This window comes from Pipistrellus kuhlii, unplaced genomic scaffold (genome assembly GCF_014108245.1).
Source record: "Pipistrellus kuhlii isolate mPipKuh1 unplaced genomic scaffold, mPipKuh1.p scaffold_m20_p_5, whole genome shotgun sequence".
Classification (NCBI taxonomy): domain Eukaryota; kingdom Metazoa; phylum Chordata; class Mammalia; order Chiroptera; family Vespertilionidae; genus Pipistrellus; species Pipistrellus kuhlii.
This window is the reverse complement of record NW_023425551.1, coordinates 21,723,692-21,739,996: the sequence shown is the minus strand read 5'-3', so window position 1 is coordinate 21,739,996 and position 16,305 is coordinate 21,723,692. Positions and strand designations below refer to the sequence as shown.

General features: G+C 36.8%; 1 long non-coding RNA gene and 1 pseudogene across 1 annotated transcript in view; both read left to right on the top strand.

The window, feature by feature from the left end:
- Window positions 1-13,356, top strand: part of LOC123651383 — a 36,700-nt gene extending 23,344 nt beyond the window's left edge. Inside the window, exons 2-3 of the long non-coding RNA XR_006740056.1 lie at window positions 8,911-9,084; window positions 12,875-13,356. This is a non-coding gene — a long non-coding RNA (uncharacterized LOC123651383). The remainder of the gene's footprint in view (window positions 1-8,910; window positions 9,085-12,874) is intronic.
- Window positions 13,357-14,190: 834 nt separating this feature from the next.
- LOC118705508 lies at window positions 14,191-16,081 on the top strand (annotated as a pseudogene).
- The last annotated feature ends 224 nt before the right edge of the window (window positions 16,082-16,305 follow it).

Below are 16,305 nucleotides of genomic sequence, written 5' to 3'. Positions count from 1 at the left end.
TGTCATTTTCTAATACTTTTTTAAATCAAATTTATTTAAACAATACAACAAAATTTAATCAACAGTATAGTTGCCGTTGTTTTCTACTACTTGTGCCCAACGCTCAGGAAGCATTTTAATCCCTCTGTTGTAAAATTCTTGTGATTTTGATGCAAAAAATTCGGTCAATGCATTTTTGAGGCATTCTTCATTATTAAATTTTTTTCCAAGAAGAAAGTTTTGCAAAGAAGGAAACAAATGGTAATCGGAAGGGGCAATATCAGGAGAATATGCAGGTTGAGGGAGAACTTCCCATTCCAACTGGCGCAGTTTTTCAGCAGTGATTCTTGCAGTATGTGGTCGTGCGTTATCATGGTGAAGAATTACGCCCTTCCGATTAATCTGCGCGGGTTCTTTTTCTCTTAAAGCTTGGGCTAACCTTTCCAATTGGGCACTATACACTGCACTTGTAATGGTTTGGGTAGATGGTAAAAGTTCATAATGAAGAATTCCTTTAAAATTCCACCAAACACACAACATCACTTTTTTCGCATGCAAGTCAGGTTTTGGCGTGGGCTGCGGAGCCTCATTTTTGTCCAACCACTGAGGCTGCCTTTTCAAATTAACATACAGCACCCATTCTTCATCTCCGGTAACAATTTGCTCTAAAAACAGCAAACGGTTTTGACGAGAGAGGAGCGAACTGCAAATTATGACTCTTTGATTACGGTTGTTGTCTGTCAACTCATGAGGAACCCATTTTCCAAACTTTTGGACTTTGCCAAGTGCACTCAATTGATTGGAAATTGTTTTTTGTGAACAATTTAAAGTTGTCGCAAGCTCTTGTTGGGTAATTTGAGGATTTTGCACCAAAAGAGCTTGAAGAGCTTCTTGATCAAAATTGGACACACGGCCTCAACCACTCTAGTCATCTAACAAAAAATTTCCCTCGCGAAATTCCTCAAACCAATGCTGGCATTTTCTGGCGCTAACTGCATCTTGACCAAGAGGACTACAGATGTTTTTTGCAGCCTCACTTGCTTTTCTTCCTAATTGGAACTCGTAAAGCATGCAGTGCCGAATATGCTCTTCATCCGCCATCTTCTTAGCCCTAGTTTTGCAACAAAAACCAAACCAAACACAAACTTTTTCAAGCAAAACTTGTTAATTGCACTTCACACGTTCTGTAGATACCACGTGTTTGAAGGTTATGTCAATACAAGTCAACGCCAAGCAAGATTTTAAACGAATGTTTAAAAACGACATTAATTATTACTAGACCCAATACATTGAAGGTTAGAAGAGGCAGATCAGTTGGAGAGGCTTTGAGAACATCCTTCTAAATGACTGTCTGGGAAATTCTTATTTAACCTTCTTTCATATATGACAATATTCTTGATAACTTACCAAAACATGAGGCGCTTTGGATGTATTGAGTCAGAAATATCCAAATATCAGAGTTCTCCCAACTCTGCTATCTAGTTATATGTTCCCCAGACTATGCCATGTCAAGTTTTATTGTATCAGAAGAAAAGAGAACAGGATTTCCTTTATCAAGTTAATCTACACTGAGTGACCAGATTATTATGATCTCTGGACGCCTGAGTACCTCATTTATTTGATATCAAAGATACTATAAATTGTGCACCTGATCAGTTTTCCCCTTTGCACTGGCTGATAGAAAGCTCAGGGCAAATAAGTGGTTGATCTCCAGCAAAAGTCTAGAATATTTTTGGTACCCAGTTGAGATACAAATACACTGAGTGGTCAGATTATTATGCGTTCATAGATCATAATAATAATAATGATAATCTGGCCACTCAGGGTATATAAGAGCTGTTATTTTCTATCCTTCAGCCTCAAGAAGGACATAGACTTTTCTATGTCTCCATAGCCAATAAATGCTAACTAATAAATGTTAGCACATCTTGTCCCTTGCCTTAGCAACACTGCCCTCTATTCTAACTATAGACAAGAATAATATAAAAGTATGTTTTTCTTTCATGAAGAAAGGGGCTGGCAATCCTCTGGATAGCTAACCCAGGATTATAAGTGAGTCAAAAGATAGTTAATGTTGTGTGTTGATTTGCATTCTTGAGAAGACAGCCTTTGTTATTACTTCTTTCTGACCTAACCAAGCCCTCTCAATTCTCTTGACTTTTTCTCTAATTATAGTTTACAACAGGAGTCAGATTCCCAAAACAGCTCTGAGTACAACATAGTCTGACAAGAAAAGAAAAAATAACAATTCTGTATAGTTATAAGTTGGGTTTTCTCTGCACATTTCCACTTATCACAGGAACAATATCTCAGGCTTCTTTCATCCCTTTACAAATGTCAAACATGTAATCAACTCAACACAGAGATATTTATTAGGGCCACAGCAACTTCATTTCAGGTGAAATCAAAAGATTGAACACGCTGATACTCTTTCTTGTCTTACAGGGTATTGTTACATTGAGGAAGAATACAGAATAAAGCTATTACCAAGAGAGCTAGCTAAAACAATACCATGCTATTTGTTTCTATAAGTAGAATTCATTCAATATCAACAAACATTTTTCTAGTCCAGAAAACTCTGATGGTTGCATTTGAATGTGGAAACCTTGTCAGTGTTTTGTTTTAAAATCATACTTACTGTTTGGCAAGACAGACATCATTTCTTTCCAGAGGAATAATAGTATATATCTGATTAAATAAATCAACCTTCCCATTTTTGCCTTACTTATTGTTTATATTGTGTAGTTCTCTCAAATGTACAGATAGAATAGAATTCAGTGACTTGGTTCTGGCCTCAGAATGGAAAGAACATATCTAATGATCATGGTGAATAAAGACATTGAGGATAAAAAACAAACAAACAAACAATAACAAAAACACACAAAGAAACAATACTGAGGAGCATAGAGAGTGACAATGTAAGCACAAACATCCAGCACTAAGCGTGTAATTAGCATCATAAGTCTCTTGTATTCAGACCTAACAAAATAAAAAATATTGGAGTTCTTAGCTTCAGTAATTTATATTTCAGTGCATTTCATATATTATCTCTTTGTGACAGCCTGATAATCTGAAAATATTGCCAATATAGCTTAATGGTATTAGTGTTTTATTGCGACAGCAGATTTCCAAGCCAGTAACATTATCATTCATTTAATAAAAAAATATGTTTACTCATTTACTGAAGTATATTCATGACAATAAAATGCATACTGATTAATACTATTATTCAGAATAATATTTATTTGAAAATAAAAAGATCTGATATTCATAATAAATATAGTCTTAAAATAAACATAACCCAATGTATTTAAGTAATTACTGCTTTGTTTAATAGTGTAAAGAGAAATAACAAAAATCTGAGTTGACATAAGCAATCCAATATCTTTTTTTAAAAAAATATATTTTATTGATATTTTACAGAGAAGAGGAAGGGAAAGAGATAGAGAGCTAGAAACGTCGATGACAGAGAAACATCGACCAGCTGCCTCTTGTACACCCCCTACAGGGGATGTGCCCGCAACCAATGTACATGCCCTTGACCGGAATCGAACCTGGGACCTTTCAGTCCGCAGACCAACGCTCTATCGCTGAGCCAAACCCGTTTCGGCACAATCCAATATCTTAACTTGTACTCATGTGAATCTATGGTTTAGAGAAATACCACAGTAAGCAGTGATACAGCATCAAGAGATGATACAAGTATGATTAGAGTCTTTGAGGGACAAGGAGGGCTACAAAATATATTTGAAAAAATATTAGCTATATTTTCCAAATTTGTTAAAAACTATAAACCCCCATATGCAACATGTTCAATGAATTTCATGCAAGAAGTACAATTAATCTTATTGTTTAAAATTAGAGATAAACATCCATCTTAAAATTAGAGAAAAATACATTACATACAGTGAAACAAAAATGATAATAGCAGATTGCTCATCACAAGCAATGCAAGTAAGAAAACAATGAAGCAGCATCTCTTTTCTTTCTTTCTTTTTTTTTCTTTTTTTTTTAAATCTTGGAACTGCTATTTACTTGTTCCTTAAGCACATGATTTAAACGAACATTTTTAAAGCAACACACACACACACACACACACACCTCTGGTGATCTAATGTTCTATACCAATAAACTTTAAAAACTTGAATCAATATAAAGACATTTTCAGATATACAAAAGCTGAAATAATAACTAGCAGATCTGCAATACTATAAATATCAAGGAGAAATCCTTCAGGAAGAAGGACAATAATTTCAGATGGAAGTTTATATCAACACAAAAAATGTAAATGTGTGAGTAAATATAAAATATTTCTTATATTTTTAATCCTCTAACATAATTGTTTTAAAAATATAATAATATAACTGCCCTTCCCTGCAGGCCTGGACACCCCTAACTTCCCTGCCCTGCAGACCTAGTCACCCCTAACTACCCTCCCCTTCAGGCTTGATCACCCCCAACTACCCTCCCTTATAGGCCTGGTCCCTCCCAATATCCCTCCCCTGCTGGCCTGATCACCCAGAACTGCCCTCCCTTACAGGCTTGGTGCCTCCCAACTGCCCTCCCTGCTGGCCATCTTGTGGTGGCCATCTTGTGGAGGCAGGATCTTTGATCATATGGTGGCAACCATCTTGTGTGTTGGAGTGATGGACAATCTGAATATTAATCTTTTATTGGATAGGATAGAAGCCTGGTGCGTGAGTGGGGGCCAGCTGGTTTGCCCTTAAGGGTGTTCCGGATCATGGTGAGGGTTCACTTGGAAAATGGGGTGGAATGGGCAAGGGGCCTATTGTTGTTTGCAAGCCAGCCATACCCTCTGGTAACCCAAGTGGAGGCCCTGGTAACTGGGATTTATTTATCTTCTATAATTGAAACTTTGTAGCCTGGAGCAGAACCAAGTCTTCTGCTCTCTTCATGGTGGCAGCCATTTCTGTTGGGATTTATTTATCTTCTATCATTGAAACTTTGTAGCATTGAGTGGAGGCCTAGTCCAGCAAGGGCAGGCAGAAAGCTTGGCTTCCTCCATTGCTGGGGAAACCCAAACTTCCCTCCTGCTCTCCATGGATGCATAATGGTTGGGTTTATTTGCATATTCACTTCTGATTGGCATGTGGGCACGGCTTGTGGGAGTAGCAGAGGTACAGTCAATTTGCATATTACTCTTTTATTAGATAGGATGTATGAAAATAATAGCATATGTTGTGAGGTGCTTCAGTATCTGAGTCAGCAAGCTGAAGACCCAGGAAATGTAATGTTTAATTACAGTCTGAGTCTGAAGGCCTAAGAACCAGGAAAGCTAATGATATAGTTCTTATCCAAAGGCTGGCATTATTGGGATCCAGGAGGAGCCAATGTTTGAATTCAAGTTGGAATGCAGGATAAACCCAGTGTCTCAGTTCAAATGCAATAAGGCAAAAGGAATTCTTTCTCGGGAAAGAGCCAGACTTTTTGTTTTAGTCAAGCCCTTAAAGGATTGGACAAGTTCCATCAAGTTGGGAGGGCAACCTACTTGACTCAGACTATAGGTGATTTAAATAAAAATAATAAATAATAGTAAATAAATAATAAAATAAATGTTAATATCATCCAAAACACTGTCATCAAAACATCCACAATAAGATTTGACCAAATATCTGAGAACCCTGTGATCCTGTCACATTGACAAATAAAATTATTTATTCCCAAAATATAAAGTTTAACATTCTATAGTCAATTAACACAATTCACCATTTAAGAGAGAAAACTGTTCATCTCAAGAGATGACAGAAAAAAAATTAGTTTACAAAATTTAGGACCTGATTCTGTTTAAATCTCTCGGCAAACTGAAAATAGAAGCAGTGTATAAACCTGACAAAGGGATTTCAGGCAATACAACTAAAGTCTCATTTAATGCCAAAATACCAAATAAAGTCCAAGCTGACTTTTTTCTAAATGTTAGGTCAATTCAATGAGGAAGAGACAATATCTTCAACAAATGCTGTCAAACTACTGTATAACAATATGCAAAACGAACAAATAAAAACCAAAAAAACTTTAACCTATAACATACAAAATACTTACCTCAGCTGAATCATAGCCTCAAATTTAATGCCTAAAACAAAAAACAAACAAACAAACAAAAAAAAATATACTTGAAAACAGAGGAAAATGGAACCTTGGCTTCTGGAATAATTTAACAGATTAAAAAAAAAAGTACTATTCATGAAAGAACAAATTGATAAATTTAACTTCAATAATATTAAAAAATGTCTCTTCTTCATAAAACACTACTAAGTGGATATAAAAATGAGTCAGACACTGGGAGAAAATTTTGCAAATCTCATACCTGGCAAAATACTTGTATCCAGAATATACAAGGAACTCAGAAAACTCACTAATAATTTAAAGTGGACAAAGTTTTGGGCACTTCACCAAAGAAGATATATGGATGACAAATAGGCACACTTCCCAGTTCATTAGTGAAAAGTAAATTAAAATTTCACAGATATATCACTATATACTAGGGGTGTCTAAAATTTTAAAAAAGACTGACCATGTCAATTTAGCCAGCATATGGATAGTCTAGAACTCTCCTACATTACTGTTGGGAATGTAAATTGGTAAAATCACCTTGGCAAACAGTCTGGCAATTTTTAAAGTAAGTTAAACATACATTTACCATATGCCTCAGTCATTCTACTCTTAGGCATTTACTTGAGAGAAAGGAAATAATATATTTATACAAATACTGTACTTGAAGGTTTGTAGCAGCTTTAATTTTAATAGCCCCTAAACTGGAAACAACACAAACAGGGATCTAAAGGTTAATGAATAGGACAGTTATGGAATATCCACACACTACTATAAAATTACTCAGTACTATTGTTATATGCTACTACATCAATGATTATCAAAATAATTTTGCTGACAAAAAAAAAGATAGATAAAAAAGAGTAGCTAGTCCATTATTTCATTTAGATAAAACTGTGGGAAATATTACTATAGTTATAAAATGCAGATGTGTAGTTCCCTGTAGATGAGGTGGGCAATGAGCTGTGAGAAGGGCAAATAAACAAAAGGAGTGTGAGAAAAGTCTGTAATTGTGAATGTGATTATGTTCATTATCTGGGATTGGCAATTTGTGATGATGGTTTTATGGACGTATACATATGTCAAAACTTATCCAAATGTGCACTTTAAATATGTGGTGTTTCTTGCATGTCAATTATACCTCATAAAAACTGTTAAATCCAATCCTAGTGAGAATTATTTATTCTCACATATACACAACTTTGTAGGGCTAGGCTGTTTTAAGCAAGGACCAACTGGATGAATCCATTTCATAAGGAGTGGCTAGAACTGATATGCATCCTACTAAAGAACTATGGGTAATATCGGGTGGCTATGCTTCATATGTCTCTCTATCCACACTCTCCAGGTTCTTATGATAATGGTAGAGTGAGAAAACATGAAAGAAAAAAAAAAAGGCACACACAAAACAAGGCAAGGCATCTTAAATCTGTGATTTGTAAATGACACAGTCATTCCTGACTCTTCAACTTCTTAAAACAAGTCACATAATCCATTTCAAAGTCAAGGGTAGAAAATATACTTCACTCAACACGAGGCTATAGTAAATGTATGGTTGAAATGATGGTTGAGGAATCAAGCCAGTAAAGCAATCTAACATACACACACACACACACACACACACACACACCCCACACACATACACACACACACACACACACACACACACACACACACACACAGAGTATTTTGCTCAAAAGGGCCAATATATTTTGAAAAGTACTTCAAAGAAACAGGAAATCATAGTGCTCCTTATCTTTATAACTTTCCATTTTATTGTAACTCTCATCTCCTAAAACTTTGTATATCAATCATAATCAAGAGGTTTTAATATAAAATTGATAGCTAAATATGTCAATTAAGTTATAACAAAATTCCTGAGAATATTATTTTAAAATTACAAAGTACCTGATCCTATGAAAAACAAAAATAAAATAAAATGTACCCTGGCATCCTCCTCAATTAGCTGTACAATCATCTCAAATTAGCCCTCAGCTATTATTGTTGAAATACAAACTGATGATACATTGAAATATATAAATTCCTCCACTATTATATATTTTTCCAAATTGAAATTCCCATGTAGCTCATTGTGTTATTTTTAAACTGTTTGGAATTAACACAAGTTCTAAATGTTCTCCACATTTTACTTTTTCCTCATTTTTCTGAAAAATATCCAAGAGAATTTTAAGGCTATTTATGTGTATATAGATTTTGGAAAATGTTGAGACATATTACTCATCCCCCTGGATTAGTAATTCTGCTGACTAACATAGCTGCCCACACAGTGTTCTAGCTAACATAAGAGGATGTTGGACCATTGAGGATATACTATAAAATATAAACTGATAATTCTTAGGGGAGCAACTTACATTTGTTAAAGTAAGTTAATAATAGCTATATTATCTACATAAAGTACTTCTCCAAGATGAAACACAAAAGGCTTCTGGGGAATTTCAGGTCAAATAAAATTCATATTTTAGTCTGAATATAAAACATTGCAACAGTCTTCCTCAGAAGAACAGCCATAACATTCAAACTGAAAGGACAAGAATCTCTTAGGACATGTTCTTTCTCTGACATTTATAATAAGTGTTTGCTCACAGCAAGAGAAAGAAACAGCTGAAGAAAAAAGGTTTAACTCTATCACTTTAAAGGTGTGTGATTTTCTCTGTTAACTGTCCTTTAAAACTGGCTAACTCGAGAATAATTGTTGTGTACAAAACCCAGCCTTATGTATATTAGTGGGAACATGCTGTCAAAATAATATTTGTTTTCCTGGCCATTATAGCTGCAGAAAGGTGGCGAGGGAAGGTAGAAGGAAAATGTGAATTTAGAAGACATTTATTTCTTTTTCCACAGGCACAACTCAAAAGATGGTAAATGTAAAATAATAATAGACCTAACCTTGGCGGCTGAACTCGGTATAGAAGACCAGGCTCTGAGCATCCCATGTCCACCCTTTTGATCTTATTATTGTGACACAGAAGGAGAGGAAAGCCCTGCTGCTCGGGAAAACAGATCATGGATGGAAAGGTAAATGTCAAGGAGAAATCATAAGCAAAAGGAACAACATTGGTTTGCATGGCATGCCAACTAAAAAAACACCATCGCTGGAAAACAGTGAGTGAAACTGTAGGAAAGAAAATGAAAGGCTAGTAAGGTCATTTCTCTAAAGCACACAGAAGTGCTAACTTGCCAGTTTCCTGACTTTTTCGTTGAAGGATATTTTTGGGAAAATGTGTCACATGCGTGAGTTCATGTTTTTCACAAGAATAACATGAGGGATTTAGGGTTTTTCTTTGTTGTTATTTTATTACTCCACTGGATGGTCCTTATATATTGCCTCATTTGTCACCAGAGCTTTTCACCTTGCTATTTCTGGACCTATCAATGGTTCATATAGTGAGGACTGAATTGGGAAGTTCAGAAATAATTGACCACAGAACACAAATAGTCTACTGGTTTAGAACAAAGATGACAGCACCAATTATACTTTTCCCAAGTTCCACCTCCCAGAAGAAGAGCTTACGTTTTAATAAACGCTTGTCTGAAGGCCACATGGTTTGTTTGTATATTATTGCTTGGTTAATAACAATGACAAATCAGGATGGTTCTTTTACCAAGCAGTACACAAACAAGAATTTTATTCAATCTGTTTACATTACTGGCCTTGACATTTGCCGAAACATCAGTTCCAGTTTACCTATTCCACGACCCTAGTGGCATATGCAGTATTTCAAAATTAGGCACATACTTAAGACTGGACAGTGTAATTTTCCTGTATGTCCAGAATAGCGAATTTGAATAGTGAACACCCTCTGCTTTAGAGGGTCACCATGAAGTCATTTATATAATGAAATATAAGACCACATGACACAGGAGAGATTTGCAATATAAAACGTAGGCTGTTAAAAAGGAGATTAAATGCCCTAGCCAGTGTTGCTAAGTGGATAGAGTCAGTCTGCAGACTGAAGGGTCCCAGGTTTGATTCCGGTCAAGAACACATACCTCAGTTGCACACTTAATTCTGGTCCTGGTTGGGGTGCCTGGGTGAGGCAACCAATTGATGTATCTCTTTCTCATCAATGTTTCTCTCTCTGTCTCTCCCCCTCCCTTCTAGTCTCTCTAAAAAATCAATGTAAAAATATCCTCAGTTGAGGATTTTTTTAAAAAAAGGAGGCTAAAACTTAGAATCATAACATTCTCAATCAAATCAGTATGTGTGTCAACATAAATAGAAAACAAAGTAACTGGAATATATCCTGAGCAGTTAACTATTTTATTTCCTGGATATTATTATTAACTGGCTTTATATTTTCTTATTTATATGACTATATTATGTTCTATCAGCATGCATGTGCATTTGCGATATAAAAATAACAGATCTACACAGGTATAAATATAGGTACACAGATATATACACTGATACCTTTAAAGATGATGAATAACACACCAGTTTTACCATTAGGTATATACTGGACTCCCATGAGAAATATTATTAGGTAACCTACACCTGTCAAGACTGTGACTTACTCTTAGTGACATGGTAAAATCTCGCATTCTGCCCTGGCATCATTTCTCCTTGTTTTCAATGTCATACTCTCAAGGAGCTAAGAGTGATCTCAGACTAACAGTTTTCTAAAAAATGAACTGTGGCAATACAGCTCCAAGGAAATGAATTCTGCCAACTGGTTTGAGGGCGCTTGGAAGCTGAAGTCTCTCGATGCAGCTGGCTGGTATCTTGATAAACTGAGATAAACTGACATTCTGTACCTCCAACTGTGAATCGCTGGAAAGGATATACAATAGGCAATGTAACCTAAGCAGTATCCTTATTTAAAAACATTAATCTGAGTTTATAATGAGAAACTAACCAGACAAATTCAAATTGATAAACATGCTCCCAAACAACTGGTCTGGTTTCCTAAAAAATGTTGATGTCATATAAATAAAAAAGTAGGGCCATGGCCAGTGTGGCTCAGTTGGTTGGGCATCATCCAGTGCACCTAAAGATTGATGGTTCAGTTTTCACACGCCAGGGTTATCAGCTCAATCCCTAGCAGGGGGCATGAGGCAACTGATTGATTTTATGCTCTCACATCAATGTTTTTCTCTCTCTCCCTCTCCCTTCCTCTTTCTCTAAAAAATCAATAAGCTATTATAAAAAATAAAGTAAAAAGTGTAAACATTTTCCATTTTAAACAAGAGTTAAATGGCATCTCAATTAATATGCAATATGTAATATACTGAGACAAGTCTATAAAAGACATCAATGACATAAATGAGGAAATTTTAATATGGGCTCCATAGTAGATAATGCTATTTTATTAATCTTAAATTTTCTGAAACTGATACTACTTAATAATTAACAACACTTGAGCTTGCACTTTTAAAATATTTACTTTTGTATATTTCTGACATATTTTTGTTTACTTCTTAAAAAAATATCCCATGCCATCCTAAGATCTAAATTCCACAATATCCAATTTCTTATCTGTGCAACTCACAGTGGTATTCTTTGAGCTAGGAATAATGCTTGCCCAAGTTTTAATGTGGTGGCTAACATAAGAATGACAAGATTTCTGCCATACCTCTGGGATTGCTACCAAAGTGACCAGCTCAAGGGGCCTAAGACCACTACCTATGCCTGGCCAGCCCTCCGGCTGAGTATCAATATCTTGGTACTTTTATAATTTATTCAGATCAATTATTCAGGTAAAGAATAGAGTTTGGGAAGTAATTAGAATAGGCTCTTGGATCAAATGGACCTAGAGTGAAGTTCCTGCTTTGCAGGATATAAAATGGCAGATCTTGTGCTTCAAGCTCTTGATTAGTAGAGAGGAGTGATAAAATGTCTGTAACATGGGAGAACTGGGAGGATGCAATGGAATAAAGCATGGGCTTTATTATCACAGAAAAATGGGAGGGTTTTTAAAAAATGATTTGATACTTATATGCACTCCCAGGTCATTTATATTTTATAAAAAGATAATTAAGAGCATTTTGGGGGTAAGTGGGGTGGGAAACTTAACCTGACTTAAGCCTCCTTGTGATCAATACTTACACTAGCATACTCTAAGAAAGACATCAATGAGTGCGGTTTCTATAGGAAAATGTAAAATATTTACTATATAAAATATTAAGAGGAAGTTTGCTATGAGTTACACCAGGATCAAAGTGTCTAGATTCTCTGGTTTTTAAATGATTTAAAAGAAGTTTCTTCTCTATCAACTCCCTGTGGAAAGATGTTATTACCTATTATTGATAAAAATATAAGCCTAGAAACTAGAAATAAATGTTTACCTTAAAAATTTTGTCTATTTTATAATTGGTACATACAATTAAAGAGTGGAAAACTTTGGAACAGTATAATTCACAGTTATTGATTTTAAACTTTCTCCCCATTTTCACTTAGTAAATGGTAGGTTTTCATCTCAAGTTTTGCCCAATGCCCAAAACTTAATAGTAGTTTTTATTTAGTAAAATCCCATCCTGTTTGAAGATTTTGCTATTAATGGCTTTATTAGGACATTGATTTAAAAATTTCTGTAAGAAAAATGTGGTCCTTCCTTATTAACTGCATTTTGAATAACTTATATCTGTTCTGTTGAACACTCCCCTTTGATCTACATTGCATTGCACTAATGATTTTTTGCAAACAAAAGGAACATGTTTTCCATATTCTCTCAGCGAATAGTGAATCTATATGAAAAATGTCAATATAATAAGTTTAGATTAAGTACAGTGTTAAGCATGGTTTGTAACACCCATATTTCATTAATGAGTAATATTACCTATCTTTTATGCTTTGACTATTCAACAGAAAAAGAACATTTGCAATATACCTACAGACAGTGGTTACAACATACATCCAAACAACCAGTCACAGAATTGCTGGGAGTGGAAAGAAGAGACCAAAATTAGCTTTTTAATCAGAATGCCACTAGCTCTGTGCCTAAAAATTATAATAGAGCATAAACTCCATCCTTTATGCATCAGAATAGACTAAGATATGTCCTACTCTCTTTTGTTTTACATTTGCTTCTATATAAAGCATTCTTACTGCAAAGACATTCAGTAAGAAAATAGGGACCTCAGTATTACAATGGGAAGAAAATAAATTCTATGGGATTATATAAAAATAAAAAGCTTCTGCATAGCAAAAGAAACCATCAACAAAACAACAAGAAAGCCTACTGCATGAGAGAATATTATCACCAATAAGAATTTAATCTCCAACATTTACAGGGAACTCATACAACTTAACAAAAGGAAGGCAAACAACCCAATTTAAAAAATTAGCAACAAACTTAAATAGATACTTTTCAAAATAGGGCACCAGGAAGGCCAAGATACATATGAAAACATGCTCAAAGTCACTAATCATCCAAGAGATGCAAATAAAAATGATGTGGTACCATCTCACACCTGTCAGAATGGCTATCATCAACAAAGGATAACCGCTGGAGAGAATGGGGAAGAAAAAGAACCCTTATGCACTGCTGGTGGGAATGCAGACTGGTGAAGCCACTGTGGAGAACAGTATGGAGTTTCCTCAAAAAACTAAAACTGGAACTCGAATTTGACCCAGATATCCCTCTTCTAGGAATATATCCCAAGAAACTAGAAACACCAATCAGAAAGGATGTATGCTCCCCTATGTTCATAGCTTCACAATTCACCATAGCCAAGATTTAGAAACAGCCTAAGTGTCCATCAGCAGATGAATGGATTAAAAAACTGTGGTACATCTACACAATGGAATACTATGGTGCTGTAAAAAAGAAGAAATTCTTACTGTTTGGAACATCATGGATGGGTCTGGAGATCATTATGCTAATTGAAAGAAGCCAGTCAAGGAAAGATAAATATCACATGATCTCACTCATTTGTGGAATATAATGAACAACAGACACTGATGAACAAAAACAGATCCAGAGACAGAAAAGCATTGATCAGACCCTCAAACCTCAGAGGGAAGGCAGGGGAAGATGGAGGGAAGGGGGAGAGATCAACCAAAGGACTTGTGTGCATGTATATAAGCATAACTAATAGACAGAAACACTAGGGCGGGGGGAGGTGAGGACATGAGTGGAGGGAGGGGGAGCTATGGGGGGGATAAAGACACATATCTAATACTTTAATCAATAAAGAAAAAAAAAGAAAATAAATTCTAACAACAACCAAGAATGTTTAGAAGAGGACCCCCTGGACAAAGACAGCCCAGCCATGTGTTACACTGAAGCCTTGTAAGACACTGAGCAGAGGACCCACATAAAAGTTGCCTGTACTTCTGACCGTGGAAACTATTGAGATAATAAATGTATGTTGTTTTCAGTCACTAAATTGTTACACGATGATAAAACTCTACTGCATACTACCTCACCTACAAAATATCTCAGTACCTTTTCTTGCATTTCTTCTGTGTCCAAATACTTAATACCATGTCCCTCACTTTTGTCTCTATTTATCCTCTGGACTGACATCATGTGTCTCCTCTCAGAAGACTACTGTGACTCACTACAGAAAAATTAGGTTCCTTCCTTGCTTCTTCCCATGGTAGTTGTATATGCTTACTTACATTTTATTTTAATGAATTCCATATGAGGCTTTTAAATGCAAGAATCATGCTTTATTAGTATTCTTATTTGGTCATATTCTCTGTTTATATATTGTACTTCCTTTACCTGTGAGGGTGGTCCATAATTCCAAGTTTTAATTGATTCTTAAACTCCCAGTTGCATTGGAGTCACACACATTCTAGAACCCATTTTTAGATTTACTGTGTTCACACTTGGGTGTGTAAAGATGATCTTCTCCCAACCAATCTGCCTATTCTTATATTCTACCACATGCCTATTCTTATATTCTACCATATGCACCCGGACCTGATGAAAGATGTCTGCATGAACCCCCAGACAGTGCTGCTCCTGCGCTCAGTGCTGCCGTCCGCTTCCTGTGCATCCTGTGTAGTACATGGTGTTCCTTCTGGTGTCTTTGGGTCCCAGCATCCAGCCCTGCAGGTCACCCATCAGTATGGGACCCACCTTTGGGACCCACTCTCACAACCCTGCAGTGTGCTAAGTCATCGGCTTTTCTTCTGGGCTTCCGAGCTTAGCCTGGCCCAGCAGCAGCAATAAGAAGTACCATGGCTCTCAGGTGTATTTGTCACCTTTTGCTATTCGTTTCCACCTGGTGGCAGGAGCTGGCGGAGCCTCAGTCCTGGCCCCAGCAGCCAACCTTCTGCACCAGGCCACTGAGCGACAGAGGAGGAGGAGCAAGCCCTGAAGCTGCTGTCTGAGATGGAGGAGACCTACCTCTCGGAATATGAGGTTATCAGCCAATCCCAGCCGCCCTGGCCTACACACCCTACTACCAGTAGGGCTTTCTCCCTCCCTGCTCCTACCCGGGACTCCTCCCACACCCAGAGGAGCCAGTGCCTTCCCCCAGGAGGCCTCACTGGTAAGGTCCTGAGCCTCACCCAACTTTCCCCAGGAGAGACTCTGCCTTTTGGACTGTTCATGCATCCCTGCTCTTGAAACCTGGGGTCCCCAGATTTTAGATCATGCACTGTTTACCCTTTGCCCCCTTCCGGCCCCTGAGGTCACTATTCATTACCAACCAGAACTTGCTTTTCTTAGGAAGCTGCTGACAATAGACAGTCTCAGATAGAAGTGTCTACAGGGCCCCAGGGAAAGGGGACCATGCCCTGCAGGCTGTCTTCACAATGGTCAGTGTCTGTGGAACTCTCTGCACTTTAGTTTTTGGACTCCCCATTCTCTGTGTTCTGGTTTGACCAGGAGAAGGAACTGCTGCTGAGAAGCAGAGCAAGTCTCCTCCTTGCCCAGCCTAGGCTTGAGTGGCTGGAGCCCAGGCAAGGAGAGAGCAGCAGGTGTGGGCCCCAGGCCTCCTGGTACCCAGAAAGGATCAGAATGAAGGGGCCAACCTTCCCCAGTCCCTTTTCCCCTTAAAAATGAGCAGTTTTAAGAGGAAAAAACAAAACCAAGCAATAGCAACAATCATCTGTTTTGTTTTCTTCTTTATTTTTACACGTGTTCTTATCCCCAAATTGCCCCCACCCCCCACCCCACCCCCACTCATGCCCTCACCTCCCTGGTGTCTATGTCCATTAGTTATTAAAGTAACATAATTTATTGTCTTTAGATTAAAAAATACACTAAGATAAAGCTAAATTAGAAAAGTTCATATTATGGGAAGAGATCATAGCAGAATAAAATGTGCTGTTGTTTTTTA